The following is a 19,955-nucleotide window of genomic DNA, read 5'->3' on the forward strand; positions in this document are numbered from 1 at the left end:
CAGGGTGACAATATACAACCTTGATGTACTCCTTTTCCTATTTGGAACCAGTCTGTGGTTCCATATCCAGTTCTATCCATGACCATTGAGTCAGTGATGCCATCCAACCATTTTGTCCATTATCATCCCCTTCTCCTTCTGTCTTCAATCTTTCCCAGCATCAGGGTCTTTTCCAATGAGTTTACTCTTCACATCAAGTGGCCGAATTATTGGAGTGTCAGCTTCAGCATCAGCCCTTCCAATGAATATTCAGGACTGATTTCCTTTATGATGGACTAGTTGGATCTCCTTGTAGTACAAGGAACTCTCAAGAGTCTTCTCCAATGCCACAGTTCAAAAGCATCAATTCTTCAGCACTCAGCTTTCTTCACAGTCCAACTCTCACATCCATACATGACCACTGGAAAAACCATAGCCTTGACTAGATGGACCTTTGTTGGCAAAGTAATGTCTCTGTTTTTTAATATGCTATCTAAGTTGGTCATAATTAATCAACTCCAAATTCCCATTGCCGGAATGTCTCAAGTTCCTCCTTGTTCAGAGATCAGATCTATCTCCTGTGTGTTTTGGAGTTCAACCTCTGCCAAGCTGTGTTGGCTGTTTAGAGCTCTCCTGAGAAATCTATCCCCAGAAATTAGATTTTGGGGTATTCATTAGAATGGCACTCATTTGTAGTTCTGAATAGGTTTCTGAGATCTCCCAGGGGATCATAGGTGTATTGAGTGTTCTCTTCTGTTTTCTTCCATGGCTTGACTCATGAGTAGTGAATCCAGGAGTCATGTCCTTGTACCTTGACTGCTGTGGGGGTAGAAAATATTACATGTTAGGGGCCCTTCCATGTGGGCTGGAGTTGACCCTTTGGAGACCCATCTTTTCATACTTTAATTAGGACTTGAGTCCCTGGAACATATAGTGGTGACTCCTTAGACTCTTTTGGGTCCTGATAGATACCCCACAAGCTTATATCCTGCTGGAATTGCCTAATGGCCATGGTATAAGACTGGAGGATCTGAGCCTCTGGATCTAGGAAGAGGTCATTGACATAAATTAAAGGTCTCCAATACAGCATCTCATAAGGACTAAGACCAACCTGTTCCTTAGGGGCAATATGGGTATGGAGGAGAGCTATTGGTAAAGCCTCCTTCCATCCCAGGAGGTTTCCTGGGTTATCTTTTTTATTGCTGATTTTAAGAATTGGTTAGCTCTTTCTACTTTTCCTGAAGACTGAGGCCTCTGGGTACAATGGAGATAATAAATATTGCCCAATGCTTTAGAGATCCCTTGTGTGACTTTAGAAGTAAATGATGTCCCATTGTCACTTTGTAATGTAAGATTTGGGGCAGGCCAAATCTTGGAATGATTTCTTGGAGCAGTTTTATTTTTACCACTTCCTCAGCTTTCTCAGTCCAGGTGGGAAAGCCTTCAATCCACCCTGTGAATGTAACTATCATGACTAATAGGTATTTATACCCTTGAGAAACTGGCATCTGGGTGAAGTCCATCTGCCAGTCCTTTCCTGGATAGGCCCCACGTTGTTGGATGGGCTGGGCCAGCTGGGGTCTTCGAGCTCCTTGGTGGTTATTTAATTGACAAGTGCGACAAGAGGAGAGCACTTGCCTTATAGTCGTTTGGAGGCCTGTTCCTCTGAAGGACCTTTCTAGTAATCTTTGGAGGACTTTTTCTCCTAAATGAGTGGTGGCATGTAAGGAGTTAACCAACTTCCATTGGAGGTTCCCAGGCGATAAAGGAGTCCCTCCTTTTGGAACCACCCCATATGATCTTCTTGAAAGCCCTCACTCTTAGCTTTGAGAGTCTGACCTTCAGTATATGAAGGAGTTTCTGGCAAATTAATCTGTGGAACTAAGGTAGCAACCCCTATTAGGTCATTGTACTATAATGCTGCTCTCATAGCTACCTGATCAGCTGCTTGGTTCCCTCGTGCCACTTCTATACTCCCTTTTTGGTGTCCTTTTAAGTGGGAGACTGAAATCTCAGTGGGTAGATGGACTGCCTACAAGAGTCTAAGGATTTGGTCACTACATTTGATTGGGGACCCTAGGGTGATCAAGTGGCCTCTTTCTTTCCAAATAGCAACATGTGCATGTAGCACCAGAAAGGCATACTTGGAGTCAGTGTAAATAGCTACTCTTTTTCCTTTTCCCAGCTCTAAAACTCGAGTCAGGGCTATAAGTTTAGCCAATTGGGCTGAAGTACCTGGTGGCAAATGTTTAGCCTCTATGGTCAAAATTGGAGACTACTGCATACCCAGCTCTTCTTTTTTCTATCCAAGACAAAGTTGCTTCCATCAGTGTACCAGATTTCCTTAGGATTGGTCAGAGGATCTTCCGACAATCCCTCTCGGGGTTTTGTCCAGTGGTCCAAGGTTTCTAGGCAAGAATGAAAGGGGAGAGAGCCCTCGGGGGTAGGCAGAAGCATGGCTGGGTTAAGAACTTCACAAGGGGATATAGTGAGGCCTGGATTTTCCATCAGCACTACTTTATATCTGAGGATTCTTTGATCAGACATCCATAACTGACCTCTCCCATTTAGGAGTTGTTTAACTTGGTGACTGGTAAAAATAGTTTGCTCCCAAAAGAGAGTTTTAAAGCATCTTCTATCAGGACTGCAATAGCTGCAAGATTTCAAAGGCAGGGAGATTTCTTCCCAATAAGGGAGGAGGACAGTCAGGGACCACTTGAAACTGGTGGGAAAATATTTGTCCATCCCAGCAACAAAGAAGTGCTAGGGTAGATCTTTAGTAATTGTTTTTCCTGCAGCACCCAAAATGGTACAAGTTTGGGAGGAGAAGGCTCCAGAGTAGGAGGTCAAGACAGAGTAGGCAGCCCCTGTATCAACAAAGAAATTCTCGGACCTACCTGCCATACCCAGTTGCACCCTTGGCTCCAGCCCATGATAGTTATTTGTGACAGGTGGGCTGGATGGAACAGGCCACTTCAGTCCTGTTGAACCCTTATGAGGGAAAGCTTGGCACTTGACCTTGAGGCTCTTGGGTCCTGAGGGCAGAGTGCCTCCCATGTCCAAGTTGATGGCATTTATAGCAAACCATCGTGGTTGAGACATCACAGTTTGTACACTCTTTGTCCCAATGCCCCTCCTGTCTACAGATTAGGCATTTGTCTCGTGCCTTGTCCTTCAAGGACTCAGGGTTTGCTATAGGGTTTCCCTGGAGGGTCACCAGCATCTGGGCATGCGTTGTCTCTTTCTTTTTCTCCCTCTCCTGGGCCTTGGCCTCCTTCTCCTGTCCTCTGTTATGAAAGGTATTGGTGGCTATCTGGACCATTTCATCTAAAGAGGCATCAGGGTCCTACTGCTGTAGCTGTTATAACTTAATTCTTATGTCTGATGCACATTGGGACAGGAATTTGTACCTTATACTCACCTGTCCCTCATAAGGGTCTAAGTCCAGATTGGTAAATTTTGGAGGGCCTCTTTTAGCCTTTCCAGAAAGGCAATGGGGTTATCATTGGACTCCTAAGTTATTGCTGAGACTGGGCACAGTCCCACAAGTAATAGGCTTTCTTCTATTTCCAAGGGTGGACTTCCTTAGGGGCAAGTATTTCTGAAGCTTATCCTACCCAGTACTATTGCAACCTGAGAGACAGGCATCCCTGGATCAGGGTGAAGATCCCCAGGCAAACTGAGATGTGACAGCCTTCTGGAGATCGTATCCCTGGGCAGGTTGAGGCAGGTCAGGCTCCCAAGAATTGGGTCCCTGGGCAGGTCGAGGCGTGACGACCTCCTGGGACCCCTGGACTGGGGGATCTCCGAGCAGGTTGAGGTATGACAACCTTTCGAGGACCAGATCCCTAGGCAGGTTGAGGCAGGTCGATCTCCTGGGACCCCCGGACTGGAGTTGGGCATCCCCAAGGTCTCCAGCATGACCAGTGCTGAGTAGGATTAAAGGGTTGTAATTTTAACTCATTGCCAGTTTGCTCACTGCAGATGGGAATAGATTTCATGATGTAAAGCAATCCAAGCTTGTGCCCTGAGACTGGGAACCTGGTGAAATAGTCATAAGCCTTATTCTCTTACTGCTTTAAGGGATTGTAAGTCACCGATATCCTCCCCTAATCCTCTATAAGAGCAGTTTAGGGTGTTTCCAATGGTAAATATTTCATTGTCATAGACCCAATTTAGGTAATAATAGAAGTAATGACAAAGAAGTGGGTGATCCTGCCCTGTTAGGGACATTAAGAGTATTTTTAATAACAGGTGGGATGGAGCAATGTTGCCTACAAGGGGGCAGGGTCCTGGTTGTAGGAGTTAGTAATTGGCTTAAGAACAAATTGGTAAGAGGCAACAGACCAGATGTTCCATATAAGTGGAGTGGAGATTTGATCCGGGGGTATGTTTGTAACTTTAGGAGAAGTGTGGTAAGGGTTTGGTTCCAAAGGGCCTTCAGGGCTAGCTCCCAAAGTAGCAAACATTATCCCTGGAAGCCCCGTTGCCTTTGAAGGGATGCCAACAGATGGCCTGAATATCTAGAGGGATTGGATATTATACAGTATTTCCCTCCCAAGGGCCAGCTATTTTCTGGTTGTCCTGCCAGAAGATTGAATAGGCCACATTGTGGGCCTGGATGGGGTTCAGGAAAAGAACATGAAACAGGAGGAAATGGGCTAGGACAACTTTTGAAAGGATGACATAGCAAAAGGGCATGCATGACATAAACCAATTAAAATCAAATGGTCCAAGAAGACAAGTTAAATTCAACTATACCTTGATCCCCAATCTGCAAGCTAAATGACACACCCATGTGGCAGGACAGTTCCAAAGCACTGTCAAAAGATAGAGGAGTAGGTGGTCCCCAATGGTTGGGATGATCCTCCCACTCATTAGCATATGAATTTACCCAGCCCACAAAAACTAGCCACACCATATTCTACGACCCAGGCACTTGCCTTCTTCAATGGCCCACACCCCGCGGAGTGTACTTCTCTCTGAATCCTCTTACCTATTACTGTGTCTCTAACTGAATTTTTGCAATGAGACATCAGAGCCTGAGCTTCATTAGGTCTTGAAGCCAGACATCATGGGTTTTGACCAGGCTCAAGTCCCAGGAGAGAGGATCTGAAGGACGGAAGGAAAATGCAGTGGGAATAACACGCCAAGGAATCACCCTCATAACCTGCTGGAAAATCTGCTAAATACCTGACCTGTGCTCACAGTTTTCATTGGCCTAATCGTTGGCTCAAAGAAGATTAAGGACAGAAGAACCCCCCCACCCCCCCACCCCCCCCGGCTTGGGTAACAGCTACTAGAGCACAGAGGATATTGGAGCCTTCAGGACACACAGGAGTAGCCTCTCCAGAGTCCCTCTGTTGCACCCCCTGCCACTCGCCTGTTCATGGAGGGGTTCAAGGAAACAAGAAATGAGAGACTGTAAAGGAATTTAAGATTTTGTTAGGTATATGTCCCTCCAGCCATAGGAGTGAGGACCTTCTACCTTAACTGGAGGACTTCTGGAATCTGAGACTGAGCCATGTGAGCTTTCTGCTGAGTTTGTTTTTTGCTGTCCCAGTTTCCAGCACACTGGGCTTCTTGTCACTTCCCCTGCACTGGGTTTTCTTCTTGTTCAACTCCCACCGTGGGAGTTGGGCTCCTACTAAGCTTGGTCTCCTCCTTGTGGGCATTGCACTGAGGTTGTTTCAGCCAGATTAAATTGGAGTCACGGCACCATAGATGCCGTGAGACCATGTCACAACTCTCAGACAGATCAGTGTTACAATTCCATGTCACATCTCAGTTTTATTTAGAAAATAAAAGAAAATACATCCTCGAGGCTTGAGGGCATACCTACACAAAAGACATGAAGAAAATAGAGAGAGTCAGAGAGCGAGAAAGAGACCCCTGGCTCCTCTTTTTATATGTTTTTTTCTCCTCCACCTGGGCCTGCCTTATGTAAATTGGGCTAGCCAGGAGTGCTGTTTGTCTACCCGAGGTCTTCACTCTGGTCCTCAGATCTTCCTTTGTTCTATTTTCACAAGCTTTTCCCTTCCTTGTCTTTTAGCCACCACCATTCTGGACTCTTTTTCCTATTCTAACTACTTAATATGTCCATTGAGTCAGTGATGCCATCCAACTATCTTGTTCTCTGTCATCCCCTTCTCATCTTGCTTTCAATCTTTCCCAGCATCAGGGTCTGTTCTAATGAGTCAGCTCTTCACATCAGGTGACCAAAGTATTGAAGTTTCAGCTTCAACATCATTGCTTCTAATGAATATTCAGGATTGATTTCCTTTAGGAGTGACTGGTTTGATCTCCTTGCCGTCCAAGGGACTCTGGAGAGTCTTCTCCAACACCACAGCTCAAAGGCATCAATTCTTTGGCATTCAGCCCTCTTTATGGTCCAACTCTTACATCCATATATGACTACTGGGCTGGAAAAACCATAGCTTTAACTACTTTATACATGATAGTGTAAATATGTTATTTCCAACCTCCTTATTTATCCCTCCCCCAAGCTTTCCCCTTTAGTAACTGTGTTTATTTTCTAAATCTGTGAGTCTGTTTCTGTTTTCTAAGTAAGGTTCATTTGTATTATCTTTTTAGATTACACATGTAAGTGATGTTATATGATAATTATCTTTGTCTGTCTTATTTCCCTTAGTATGATAATCTCTAGGTCCATCCATGTTGCTGTAAATGGCATTATTTCCCTCTTTTTTCATGGCTGAGTTGAGGTTCCATTGTATATATGTACCACATCTTCTTTATCCACTCCTTTGTTGATGGACATTTAGGTTGCTTCTATGTGTTTGCTATTGTAAATAATGCTGCAGTGAACATTGGGGTGAATGTATTTTTTGGAATTATGATTTTCTCTGGATGTATGTCCAGGAGTGGGATTGCTAGATCATAAGATAGCTCTATTTTTATTTAATTTTTTAAAGAAATCTTCAGACTTCCAGCACAAACCGTTCAGAGAAGAATCTCTCTTTAGTTCTTTGTATGGATGTGAAAAAAACAAAAAGATCCTTCAAAAATGGCAATGGTATCTGAATTCCCCAAACAGGCCTGGTTTATTGAAAATGAAGAGCAGGAATACATTAAAACTGTGAAAGGATCCAAAGGTGGTCCTGGGTCAGCAGTGAGCCCCTATCCCACCTTCAATCCATCCTCGGATGTTGAAGCCTTGCATAAAGCAATCACAGTTAAAGGTGTGGATGAAGCAACCATCATTGAAATTCTGACTAAGAGGAACAATGCACAGCGTCATCAGATCAAAGCAGCTTATCTGCAGGAGAAAGGAAAGCCCCTTAATGAAATTCTGAAGAAAGCCCTCATTGGTCACCTTGAGGGAGTTGTTTTGGCTCTGTTGAAAACTCCAGCCCAGTTTGATGCTGAAGAGCTCCGTGCTGCCATGAAGGGCCTTGGGACTGATGAAGACACACTGAATGAAATTCTGGCATCAAGAACTAACAGAGAAATCAGAGAAATTAACAGTCTATAGAGAAGAACTGAAGAGAGATCTGGCTAAAGACATCGCCTCAGACACATCTGGAGATTATGAGAAGGCTTTGCTTTCTCTTGCTAAGGGTGACTGATCTGAGGAGCTTGCTGTAAATGACGACTTGACTGATTCAGATGCCATGGCCTTATATGAAGCAGGAGAAAGAAGAAAAAGGACAGATGTGAATGTGTTCACTACCATTCTTACCACCAGGAGCTATCCCCATCTTCACAGAGTGTTTCAGAAATATTCCAAGTATAGTAAGCATGACATGAACACAGTTCTGGACCTGGAGTTGAAAGGTGACATCGAGAAATGCCTCACAGTTATTGTGAAGTGTGCTACAAACAAGCCAATGTTCTTCGCTGAGAAGCTCCATCAGGCCATGAAGGGGGCTGGAACTTGTCATAAGACACCAATCAGGATTATGGTTTCCCTCTCTGAAATTGACATGAATGACCTCAAAGCATGCTATCAGAAGTTGTATGGCATCTCTCTCTGTCAAGCCATCCTGGGTGAAACCAAAGGAGATTATGAAAAAATCCTGGTGGCTCTCTATGGAGGAGACTAAACATTCCTTTGATGATCTCCAGCTTTTTGATCAGAAGACTTTTTAATCATCTTTTCATTCCATATCATAGATTTAAATAGGAAAGTTTCTTCAATAGGAATATAGTCTAGTAACTTCTTTCTGAAAAATATAGCCTATAAATCATTTTTTGTATTATAACTCTATAAAATAAAGACAAATTTTTTAAAAAAATATAGTTATTCCAAACTATAAAACCATACAAAGAGATTGTTCTAGTAACAATGCCTAAGAAAAATGTTTACCATGCAGAAAATAAAATGATTTTACAGGACAAAAAAAAAAAAAGAAATCTTCATACTGTTCTCAATAATGGTTGGAAGAAACACTCTCAAACTCATTCAAAAAGGATTTTAAAGGCAAGCCAGGGCATTTGCACTATATTCTAATGGCAATGAAAAGAGCCATTGAAGAATTTTAAGGTAGAAACTGAGATGATTAGATTTTAATTTTAGAAAGGTCAGTGGAAATTAGAGGGTTTAGAAGAGTTAGGAGACATTGACATTTGTCCCAATTATACCTCAAAGTACAGTGGAAGGGGAGTATTGATAGCAGGAACAAGGAGATGGATGGATTTTAAGAATGCTGGAAAAATGAGGCCTTGTGAAGACTTAGGAAGTGAATGTGAAACACAGTTCACCAAGATTATAATCTGGTAACACTGTTAAGACAATGCCACCAGCTAGGTGGCTGACAATGGCAATTCTGATCTTGATCCTGAACGTCTCTTTTCTCAATCAGAAGTAGAAAGAAAAGGAAATTAATTTTATTAGTCTTTTCTCTTTGCCTTTAAATTTCATGTGAAATAAATTTTGAATTGGCTCTGGCTGTGTAATTTTTACCATTTTATTCCAGTTAATTTCCATGAATAAGCAAATTAATTCTATCTCATTTCTTCATGTCAACTGCATTGGCATGGTTCACAGGAAATTGTATGGTGTCATCTTTGCCTTCCAACATCACCGAGAATATTGGATTTGTAAGTGTTAGCGTGTTGTTAGCAGGAGGATACATTTTTATTTTTTTTAATTTAAAGAACTCTCACTGAACTAATCTCCCTCATGTTTCCACTTTCATTTGGAATTTTATTATGTCTACCATGCCATCCAACAAGCATCATTATGAATGAATAATTAATTAATTAGGACCATTTAAAATGAGTGTTAGTGTAATTTCACTTCTATTTCATTGAGTCATTCAGGATGTGCGTTCAGAGTACTCTCAGCTTTTCCCTTAACACTCCTTTGAATTTAATCCAACCCCTGTTCCCCATTCTCAAAATACCTACTTACATGCAGTCTTTGTGTATTATTTAATGTTTCCTCACCAGTAACCTCTTCTACCCTATCCTCATTTAGTTAGTTATTACTTATTTTCTTATCTTACTTGAGACATCTATTAAGAAAAGTTTTATGAGCACAGATTATACACATGGTTGCTATTTATGGAGAACATCTTTATACAGGCATATAAAGGATACAAAGTTGACTGAAACAATTTGGCTGTGACCATGTGGAATTAAAAATATAGTAGGTAAGACTGACACTAATACAAACAGGTGCACGCAGACACATGCATACATGTTTGCATATATCCTGAAAGATGATGCTGTGAAAGTGCTGCACTCAATATGCAGGGAATTTGGAAAACTCAGCAGTGGCCACAGGACTGGAAAAGGTCAGTCTTCATCCCAATCCCAAAGAAAAGCAATGCCAAAGAATGCTCAAACTACCGCACAATTGCACTCATCTCACATGCTAGTAAAGTCATGGTCAAAATTCTCCAAGCCAGGCTTCAGCAATATGTGAACCGTGACCTTCCAGATGTTCAAGCAGGTTTTAGAAAAGGCAGAGGAACCAGAGATCAAATTGCCAACATCCGCTGGATCATGGAGAAAGCAAGAGAGTTCCAGAAAAACATCTATTTCTGCTTCATTGACTATGCCAAAGCCTTTGACTGTGTGGATCACAATAAACTGTGGAACATTCTGAAAGAGATGGGAATCCCAGACCACCTGATCTGCCTCTTGAGAAACCTGTATGCAGGTCAGGAAGCAACAGTCAGAACTGGACATGGAACAACAGACTGGTTCCAAATAGGAAAAGGAGTACGTCAAGGTTGTATATTGTCACCCTGCTTATTTAACTAATATGCAGAGTACATCATGAGGAACGCTAGGCTGGAAGAAGCACAAGCTGGAATCAAGATTGCCGCGAGAAATATCAATAACCTCAGATATGCAGATGACACCACCCTTATGGCAGAAAGTGAAGAGGAACTCAAAGGCCTCTTGATGAAAGTGAAAGAGGAGAGTGAAAAGGTTGGCTTGAAGCTCAACATTCAGAAAATGAAGATCATGGCATCTGGTCCCATCACTTCTTGGGAAATAGATGGGGAAACAGTGGAAACAGTGTGAGACTTTATTTTGGGTGCTCCAAAATCACTGCGGATGCTGATTGTAGCCAGGAAATTAAAAGACGCTTACTCCTTGGAAGGAAAGTTATGACCAACCTAGATAGCATATTAAAAAGCAGAGACATTACTTTGCCAACGAAGGTCCATCTAGTCAAGGCTATGGTTTTTCCCTTGGTCATGTATGGATGTGAGAGTTGGACTGTAAAGAAGGCTGATCGCCGAAGAATTGATGTTTTTGAACTGTGGTGCTGGAGAAGACTCTTGAGAGTCCCTTGGAATGCAAGGAGATCCAACCAGTCCATTCTGAAGGAGATCAATCCTGGGTGTTCATTGGAAGGACTGATGCTAAAGCTGAAACTGCAATACTTTGGCCACCTCATGCGACGAGTTGACTCACTGGAAAAGAGTCTGATGCTGGGAGGTGGGAGGAGAAGGGGACGACAGAGAATGAGATGGCTGGATGGCATCACCGACTCGATGGACATGAGTTTGAGTACACTTCGGGAGTTGGTGATGGACAGGGAGGCCTGGCGTGCTGTGATTCATGGGGTAGCAAAGAGTCGGACACAACTGAGTGACTGAACTGAAGGGGATATACAGGAAGAGGTAGAAAGGAATTGTTTTTGGAGAAAGGAAATGATGAAAGGGTAACAGAACCGAAAAGAAAACTTTGGGAGAAGACATTTCCTTTGAAATTATTTAAATATATACTCAAATACCTAGAGTTCCAGAATCAATTATATTTATATATATATATATATATATGGTAAGTGCTTTGAAGGAAGAGTACATATTGTGATTGTAGAAGATACCAGGAAAACCCAATTTATTTTGGAGAATTAATTGAGTCTTCTTTGAAGGAATGACCTTTTTTGAAATGGTAAGAATGTTCCAGACATCCTTGACCTAAAGAATGGCCCATATCAGAAAAAATGCTGACCTTGCAAGAATAGAAAGTTAGCAGTTTGAGAAGAAAGGAAAAGTTGGTGAAAGGTGAGCCTGGAGAGACTGAGAAGAGCTATGTCACACAGGAGCTTATAACCCTAACCCTGACCCTAACCCTAACCCTTAGATCATGGTACGGATTTCACCTTCTATTTTAAGAGCAAATGGGATAGCATGCAAATACTTTGATCAGAGAAAGAGCTAGACCTGTTTTCCATTTCTGGAAGAGTTTCCTGGATGCTCAGTAGAGACTGTATTGGAGAAGAAGCAAAGTTTAAGTAAGGAAGACTTTTAAGACAAAACAATGTTGTATTAATGCACAAGAGATGTGCCGGTGATAGGAAGTAGCATAAGTAAAAAGATTCAATAAATATTTTGGAGGGATCCTAACTAGGATAAATAATGCATCTTATATCGATGGACCTGTTGGCAGCTAAAGATAAAGTTCCATAGTATACAAAGTGTGTGTGTGTGCATTTTAAATGTATATTACATTATATGTATTATTCCAGAGACTTCTTAAAACAGATTCAGTTTGACTAACCGACTGGAAAATGTCTCTTATCAAGCTGCCTAGGTTTTTTAATCTGATTGGGATATTATTAACAATGTTCATATTGACCAACAGAGAAATCTCTCACATGGCTGATTATAAACCTATAGATTCATTCATCCTTGTGTATAAAAATGTGCATGACATGTTTTCCTCCAATATATATGGGAACATTTATATAAATTTAACCATATTTAGTATCACTGTGGCAAATGGCAATAAATTTACGGCTATAGAATAAATTTAGCAAAATCTTTTATTGAATAGTATCCACAACTTGATGCCTATAAGAAAAAGTATTAGGTGAAGTGGATAATATTTAGGGTATAAAATACACTTAAGGAGGGACTTCTGCTTCTGACAAAGATGGAACAACAGCAGAGAGATTTATCCTTTTATCAGGAACCACAAAGAGAAACAAAATACATGAAGCAGTGTTTGAAATATTGATTGTTATGCAATGAAGGCCAGTGGTTCCTAAGTGAGGAATTGTGGCGATGAGCTCCACAATTGCCCTAACTTTCTACCCAGAAAGAGATCATAAAATACATGGAGACATCTCCCTAGGTTGAGAAGACAGATTTGGGAGCTTGCAGATGCCAAAGTGTGCAAAGTGTGCAGAGTGCTGGAGAAGAAAGGGATCTGCAGATGGAGAACCCTGGTACTGTCAGAGGCACCTGCTGTACTCTCCAGCAGAGCACTGGTAACACAGGCATGTGAGGGGACTACCCAAGGGCCAGGAAAACAACCTCTTGAAGTGATAGAGGGAACGATCCTTAAAGTGCAAATAGGCTGAAAATAGTTCCTATTTCCACCAGCCAGATTGGGAAATGTATAAATCATAAGATATTGGTAGGTTATTCAGAAGGATTTGCTTCCATTGTGGAAAAGAATTAACTCTAGCCAAAAGTGGTTCTTGTATTGCCATGATCAACCTGTTTTCAAGGAAATTTAATACTATACAGGGTGAAGCTTAAAACCATTTACAGGGATACAAAAATATCTAGCACCCCCAAAAATGAAAATTTCATGTTTTGAGGGGCATACAATAAATTATCATAAGTGCAAAAATCAGAAAAATATAACCCACAGTGAGGAGAAATCTTATAACAGCAAACCTAATCCAGCAAATTAACATATAATAGAGTTACTGTACCATTTAAATGATTACTGAAACTTTATTCCATATGTTCAAGAAAGTAAAGAAGATTAAACATGTTAAGATATGGAAGATACAAAAAAAAAGATATATATAAAACTTCTAGAGATGAAAATTGCCATGTCTTAGATGAAAAATACCCCTGATAGACATTAAAGTATAGTTAAGTGTTGCAGATAAAAGATAGTTGATCTTGAAGATATAGCAATAGAAATGATCCAAAATGAAACACCAGGAAAAAAGGCTAAAAGTAAACATGTAATATGTGGGGACAGCTTTAAGCACCCTAATATATTTACAGTTGGAGTCTTTGAATATAGAAAAGGAAAAGGGATACAGAATATTTTTTTTAAGAAATGGGGGTTGAAATTTTTCTAAATTTGAAGAAAACCCCACCCCAGAATTCTTGCCCAGAAAATTTCATGGGCAGAGGAGCCTGGCAGGCTATAGTTCATAGGGTCTCAAAGAGTCAGACATGACTGAACAATTGAGAATGCACACACATATATGTATATAAATATATATTTAAATATATGCACATACACATATACCTACACATATATATTAATACAACTGATTCACTTTGCTGTACTGTAGAAACTAATACAACATTGTTAATCAACTATACTTCAATAAAACAAATGTTTTCAAAAAAACCAAGCAAAATGATTCTTGACTACAAATGGCTTGTGAAGCTCTAATGTAAACATATAAAATTCACTTCGTGGAGTGTTGGGAATAGGAATATTGAGAGATATATATATTCATCTCCATGGCCACTGAAATGCAAATACAACTAACAGTCTATGTGCTGTTAGAAAGGGACAGTGGCATCATATAAACATGTTACAAGCAGAACAAAGCAACCAGTGGTTTAAAATATGAACCTCAGCTAAAAATTACAAAGTTTAGCAGTTGAATTGCAGGCATTGATTTCTTATTAAGTTGGTTCATGCACAGGCAACTCTCGGTAGTGAGTTCCAGGGTTAGAAGAGTAACAGACATTATTGATTTTGCAGAGATCAGTCTATAGATGTGTCTCTATTCTTTATTTTCTTTCTTTTGTATTCACTCACTATTATTGTGTTCAAACACCACTGCAAAATTATACTTTTGTTGTACAAGTGTTGCTGGTTTGGCAACACGAATGTGTTTAGGGTCATGTCCTCACATCACTACTCTGAAAACTAGATTATCTTTTTATATTTTGCTTCTTATTCTTTTCCCCCAAATTAAGGCACATAAGCTCTGAATGGCACAAGAAGAAAAATGAGTGTTCCAAAGTTGCTTATCACAGGAATGGGTTACTGAACTTGAACAGGCAGAATGGTGGCTGCCTGGTTCTGTCAGCTTTATTTTTCATTCTCTTCCGCAGTTATGTATTTCTTTCACAGTAGGAGAAGAGAAACATCTCCCCTGCTGAGACCTTCATTTCAGGTACCACAATACTCATCTCTGTGTGATTATGCCAGGTCAGCTGAACGCAGTGGAAAGATGAGAGTCGTAGTAACTAAGTCAATAATGCCAGGTTACTCCTTGCTGGCCAGTGAAACATTTTTATTATTTTGTTAATGGAATAGTTATTCTCCTTCCCCCCAAATCAATTAAGTACAACTGGAGTATGGATTGTATGTTTTCCTTTGACAGTATATTAAGTTATCTGTAATTGTTATTCTCTCTTAGGAATGGGAACAGATCAGCTATTTTATTCTATTTGTCTGTTTATTTTTTGAATCAGGGCAAGAGACATAACAGTTTTTAATTTAAAGTAATAATCTGTTAACTTTTAATCCTCTTGTTTCTTCTCCTTTTATCAGATCATCAGAAGCATTGCAACAGGTAGTTTCTTTTGTAGAATTTACAGTATGAAACACACTAGCAAATTTTGGGATCTCCCAGCTGTGCTTATCTCTTTGAAGGCGTATGGGATTTGATACAGAATATTTCACATTGTTCACCTTACATTTAACACAAGAGTTTTAACATGAGATTTATTTTCTGCAACAAATAAGGAGTGTGAATAATAAGATACTTGGTTGTATGCCATGTTTTCAAAAACAATATAGGGAATCAGGCAGATGAGGATACAGTGAATTTTGTTTGTACACATTCTCAAACAGGCACTTCTTCAAAATAGTTTTTAATATTCATACACTGGGATTATCATTCTAAGAGCTACAATGAAAATATAGTTGATGCACTAGCAAATATTGTTTTATATTTGATATTTGGCTGATGGATCTTCCTCTGAAAGCACTTCTAAGTAAAACGTTGCTGAGAAATTCATAGCAAATTTTGAACAAATAGATGTCTGGCAAGCTTTGGTCTCAGTGTTGAAATTCCTAAGGAGGATAACCTTTGGTTTTCTAGGTGTTTCGGTTAAGTGGGATTAGACAAAGCAAATAGTGCAGTAATTATTTTCTTTATCTGGAGAAGCACTTCTGTAAGTGACATTATGTCACCTTCAATTTTGTACTCACTGCTTTCTAAAGATAATTGTTTTTCCACTGTGGAGTGTAACAGGATATTAGATTTATGTTAAGTGTAAACACTGATTACCCATAAAATATATGGGAAAGCTGACTCATTTAAAATGTCTTAAAGAGAACAAAAGAGAGTTCTGAAGAGAATCAGAATTCTTAGACGTATCAGGCTTAATAGGTGCTTAGTAATAATATGGGTTCATTTATTCTTTCAGCCCTTAGAAGCCCATTCACTGCTTCACACCTATACAGTAGTGGTGAAAGTATTTGTCTAAGCACTGATCCCACTACATGAGATAACAGGAACACAGATTTAAATTGTACATTTACTAGTACAATGTTACCTCTTCCAACAATGTTCTCAAACAGGTTTTGTTTGAGGGTCTGTGTTGATGAGATTTGGGGAATCATTACTGAGAGTCTGTGGTGAGTCATGTGGAGATTGGAACTTACAAGAGAAGTTAAAATTTCCTTAGAATTAACTTTTCATTTTTAAATATTTAAACATAAGTTATTGAAGAATTGTTTTCTTACTAAAGATCAGTCTTTCTTTAATTTCTTCAAAAGGAGGCAGTCAGTGGTGGAGTTAATTCTACAGTGGCAGATTTTGCTGTTCAGAAAATTTTTTCTGTCACAAAAATAAGTTGTATATCCTGACTGATCTTTCAGATATATGAGAAGTTTAGAAATAAAGTGAATTTAAAATAAAAGGTGTTTGATTACCTCATTCAGGTCCTCTGTTGTAAGTGTCTCACTCCCTATAAGCCACTTCTCTCCTGTGTATAGAATGAATGATTCATTATAAATTATCAAGAGCCAACTGTTTCCCAATTAGGATTTTATCCCTTTTATTTCATGTTAACCTCTGACCATGAAAATATTCCTTGTATTTCAGGAATGTGAAATATTTCTTCCTATTTATTAGCACATTAAAATGAAAAGTCCCTTTCGTTAATTTGTTAAAAGTAATTTCTTTCTGGGTTAGTCAGCAGTACTAGAGACCATCCTCCATTGATGGAATTAATAATTAGTACTGGGTAAATTCAAACTGGATTAGATCAGTGAGAAGTATCATGAGGGTTTTTAAAAAGTAATATTAAGCATTATTTATCAACTTTGGCACTGTTGCATTTTGACCAAGGTAATTGGTTGTTTTCGGAGTCTGTCTTGTGCAGTGTAGGATGTTTAACAACATATTTTCTGTTCTTTGCATGTTAGTAGTAGGGTCTACCAGAGAAGGCACTGGTGACCCACTCCAGTACTCTTGCCTGGAAAATCCCATGGACAGAGGAGCCTGGTAGGCTGCAGTCCATGGGGTTGCTAAGAGTCGGGCACGACTGAGCGACTTCACTTTCACTTTTCACTTTCATGCATTGGAGAAGGAAATGGCAACCCACAGTGTTCTTGCCTGGAGAACCCCAGGGACAGAGGAGCCTAGTGGCCTGCTGTCTATGGGGTCGCACAGAGTCGAACATGGCTGAAGCGACTTAGAAGCAGCAGCAGCAGCAGCAGTAGGGTCTACAATAGTTGTGACAACTAATAATTTTCCCATGTGTTGGTGAATGTCCTCACAAGAGACACAATTTCCCCTTTAGCCCATTATGAATCACTGGGTAAGAACCAATAGGAATAATAAAAATCACTCTCTTAAGAATCTCAGTCTCTAAATAAAGGAAGAAGACCACTTCTTGATAGGTAAGTGTAATGCATTTGGGTCTAACACATTTTCCCAACCACTGTTCTCCTATTCATTTCCGTTTTTTCCAGATGCATTGTGAATTGTTTAGCACACACAGACCTAAGTTTTGTAAACCAGTGCTATGGAACGGAATTGGTTTTAAATTGATGGGTTGGGATTGTAAATTTTCTAGTACTTCACTAAAATAGGAATTTAGTAGTTGTATAATGATTTGCATAGCCCGTGTAATACTGAATGCATTCTATCTTGACAGAGAATCTGGTGTACAAAATATGTAGAAACATCCATGTGCCCGTGATGATCCAAAGATGGTCAATATGGCATAGAAGAGGTTCTGCTAGTATCACCCCTGTGCTCTGTTTTCCTTAATCAACTGCAGGAATGAAAGTAGGAGGTTCCTAATAAAGAGGATAGAAGCCTGGGATGTAAAATCTAGAAGGGTTATTAGAGACAGTAATGAATTGCATCTGCTTTTGCCTCCTGAGCTTTCCTTCTTACAACACTGAGCCCCCCTCTTCTGCTAATATATCATCTTATCACTTTCAGTCAGCATGCTGAGGGCAGATCCTTACATTGTCCATCCCCAAGGATGTACAGCATTGAACCCATTAGACTCTATCATCTCCTTGGCTACTGAGATTGGTGCAGATGCAAGCTTGTGCCTCGAGAAATGTTTAATGAGAAATAACTTCATGTCTTTTGTGGGATCATTTGGAAACAGAAGCTATCTTTCTAGTGGGATTCAAAAGACAGAATGATGAAATTTGGAGGGACTAGAAAGCAAGGCAGAGAGATGGGGCATATTTTTCATGAAATTATTCAAGGTTCTGGAGCAGCTGATTCTGAAAATAGATTGGCTTTTGGAGTTACTATTCAAAAAGTAATTAATTCTTTTTTGTAAGTAAATCAATGCAAGTTTGATTTATTATATTGTTTGCAATCCAGAGTCTTAACTGATAAAAATATATATGTTCTCATCCCAATCATCACCCTTTACAGATGATGTGACTAAGCCCTAATAATTTTCTCAAGATCATATTTCTGTAATCACAGTCTTCTTAACTTAAGTGGAATCTGTGCTTTAGCTTGGTTTGTTTCTTCACTGCTCACCTGCAAAGTGAATCAGCTTATTCTTTTGTTTACATAATACCCAATGTCCATGCTCAGTGTGTGCTCAGTCACTCGGTCGATTGAGCAACTCTTTGCAACCCCATGGACTGTACCCCGCCAGGCTCCTCTGTCCATGCGATTTCCCAGGCAAGAATACTGGAGTGAGTGGCCATTTCCTTCTCCAAAGAATTTTCCTGACCAATGAATTGAACCTGCGTCTCCTATGTCTCTTCCATTGGCAGGTGGATTCTTTACCACTGAGCCACCTATCCTATCGGGGACCAGCCTCGATACGACCCAGGGTATCCTCGGGATGAATGGCGTCGGCGTCAGAGAGAGAGAGAGAGAGAAAGAGAGAGAGACAGGGGCTGATGATTCCTTCGTTTACACTGGAAACCGATAAAACCCCAGCACGGGGCTTGCTCTGTTTACGTAGGCCGCAGGCGCCCTCTCGAATCGCTGGAGGCACCCCACCAGGGCACCCCCTCGAGTGAGTCTTAGAAGCCCAGGCAGATAAGTAAACTCAGAGGGCCCAGCGCTCCAAGAATCTCAACCAGAAAAAGGAGAATAGAGAAAAGGATGGAAAAAGAGAAAGAACGACACGGGGAGACCAAGCTTCAGTGAGCAAGGCCCAAAACTTTATTTTCCAGTGCTGCTTTTATACCTTAAGTTATGCGCATAAGAAACAGAGAAAGGGAGGTATAGATTCACGCCAAAATCACGTGGGGTCAGCAGTCTTGACCCTTATCAGGATCAGGGCTTATTTTTGTGTGTCCTGTGATAAAAGTTTTAGGTGGTTTACATCCTCTTCTGGCCAGGGGGCCTGCTAACAGTTTTATGGCCCTCTCTCCTGACAATAGGTTAGTTAGCAAGTAAAAGACTTTTCTTTTAAGGTGACTTTCCTAAAGTTAGGTGGTAGACACATAACAAAGTTACATTCCTATAAGGCACCCGTGTAGTGAGCTGCAAGAAAGGAATTTATTAACTTAAGATCTGATGTGGTTAAATCAAAGGCTACTACTTATATTCTCTTGTATGTGATTAATATATTTCCAAGGATAGATAGAGGAAACTTTGCAGCAAGCATTGATTCAACAATGAAATCTTTTTTAGTACTACTCTAATGATTTTAACTTCTTCAACAGATTCCTGTATTTTAGAATATTAGGCTTTCTGTCCTTGCATGGCTGGGAGGCTATAAACAGTCACACTCATAGTTGTAAGAGCCCGGACAAACTTGTCATGCAAGTTAGAAAGCTATCAGAGGGGCTTGGATTGGAACACTCCTATTAAGCCGAGGAGAACTTTTAAACTACAGCTCTGAATTAATGTTTTCAGAGAAAGGTGGTTGGGGGGAAGCCCCTGTAAGTATTAGAGGACTTGGTAAGAGGCGTAAGATAGTAAAGCAGTCAGATTCCGGTTTACTTTGGGGTAGATGCTCAGGTAAGTCCAGGGGGCTCCTCGAGTCCTGATTAGCCTTTGCCCGTCAGGCCTCTTCCCCAGTTGACCTTTGCCACGGGTAGAATTT

At 40.4% G+C, this 19,955-nt stretch overlaps 1 pseudogene; it reads left to right on the forward strand.

Moving 5' to 3' along the window:
- Positions 1 to 6,931: 6,931 nt before the first annotated feature.
- LOC129547622 (annexin A1 pseudogene) lies at positions 6,932 to 8,077 on the forward strand (annotated as a pseudogene).
- The last annotated feature ends 11,878 nt before the right edge of the window (positions 8,078 to 19,955 follow it).

This window comes from Moschus berezovskii, chromosome 24 (assembly GCF_049115385.1).
Source record: "Moschus berezovskii isolate FMDL1 chromosome 24, NW_MosBer_1.0, whole genome shotgun sequence".
Taxonomy (NCBI): Eukaryota; Metazoa; Chordata; class Mammalia; order Artiodactyla; family Moschidae; genus Moschus; species Moschus berezovskii.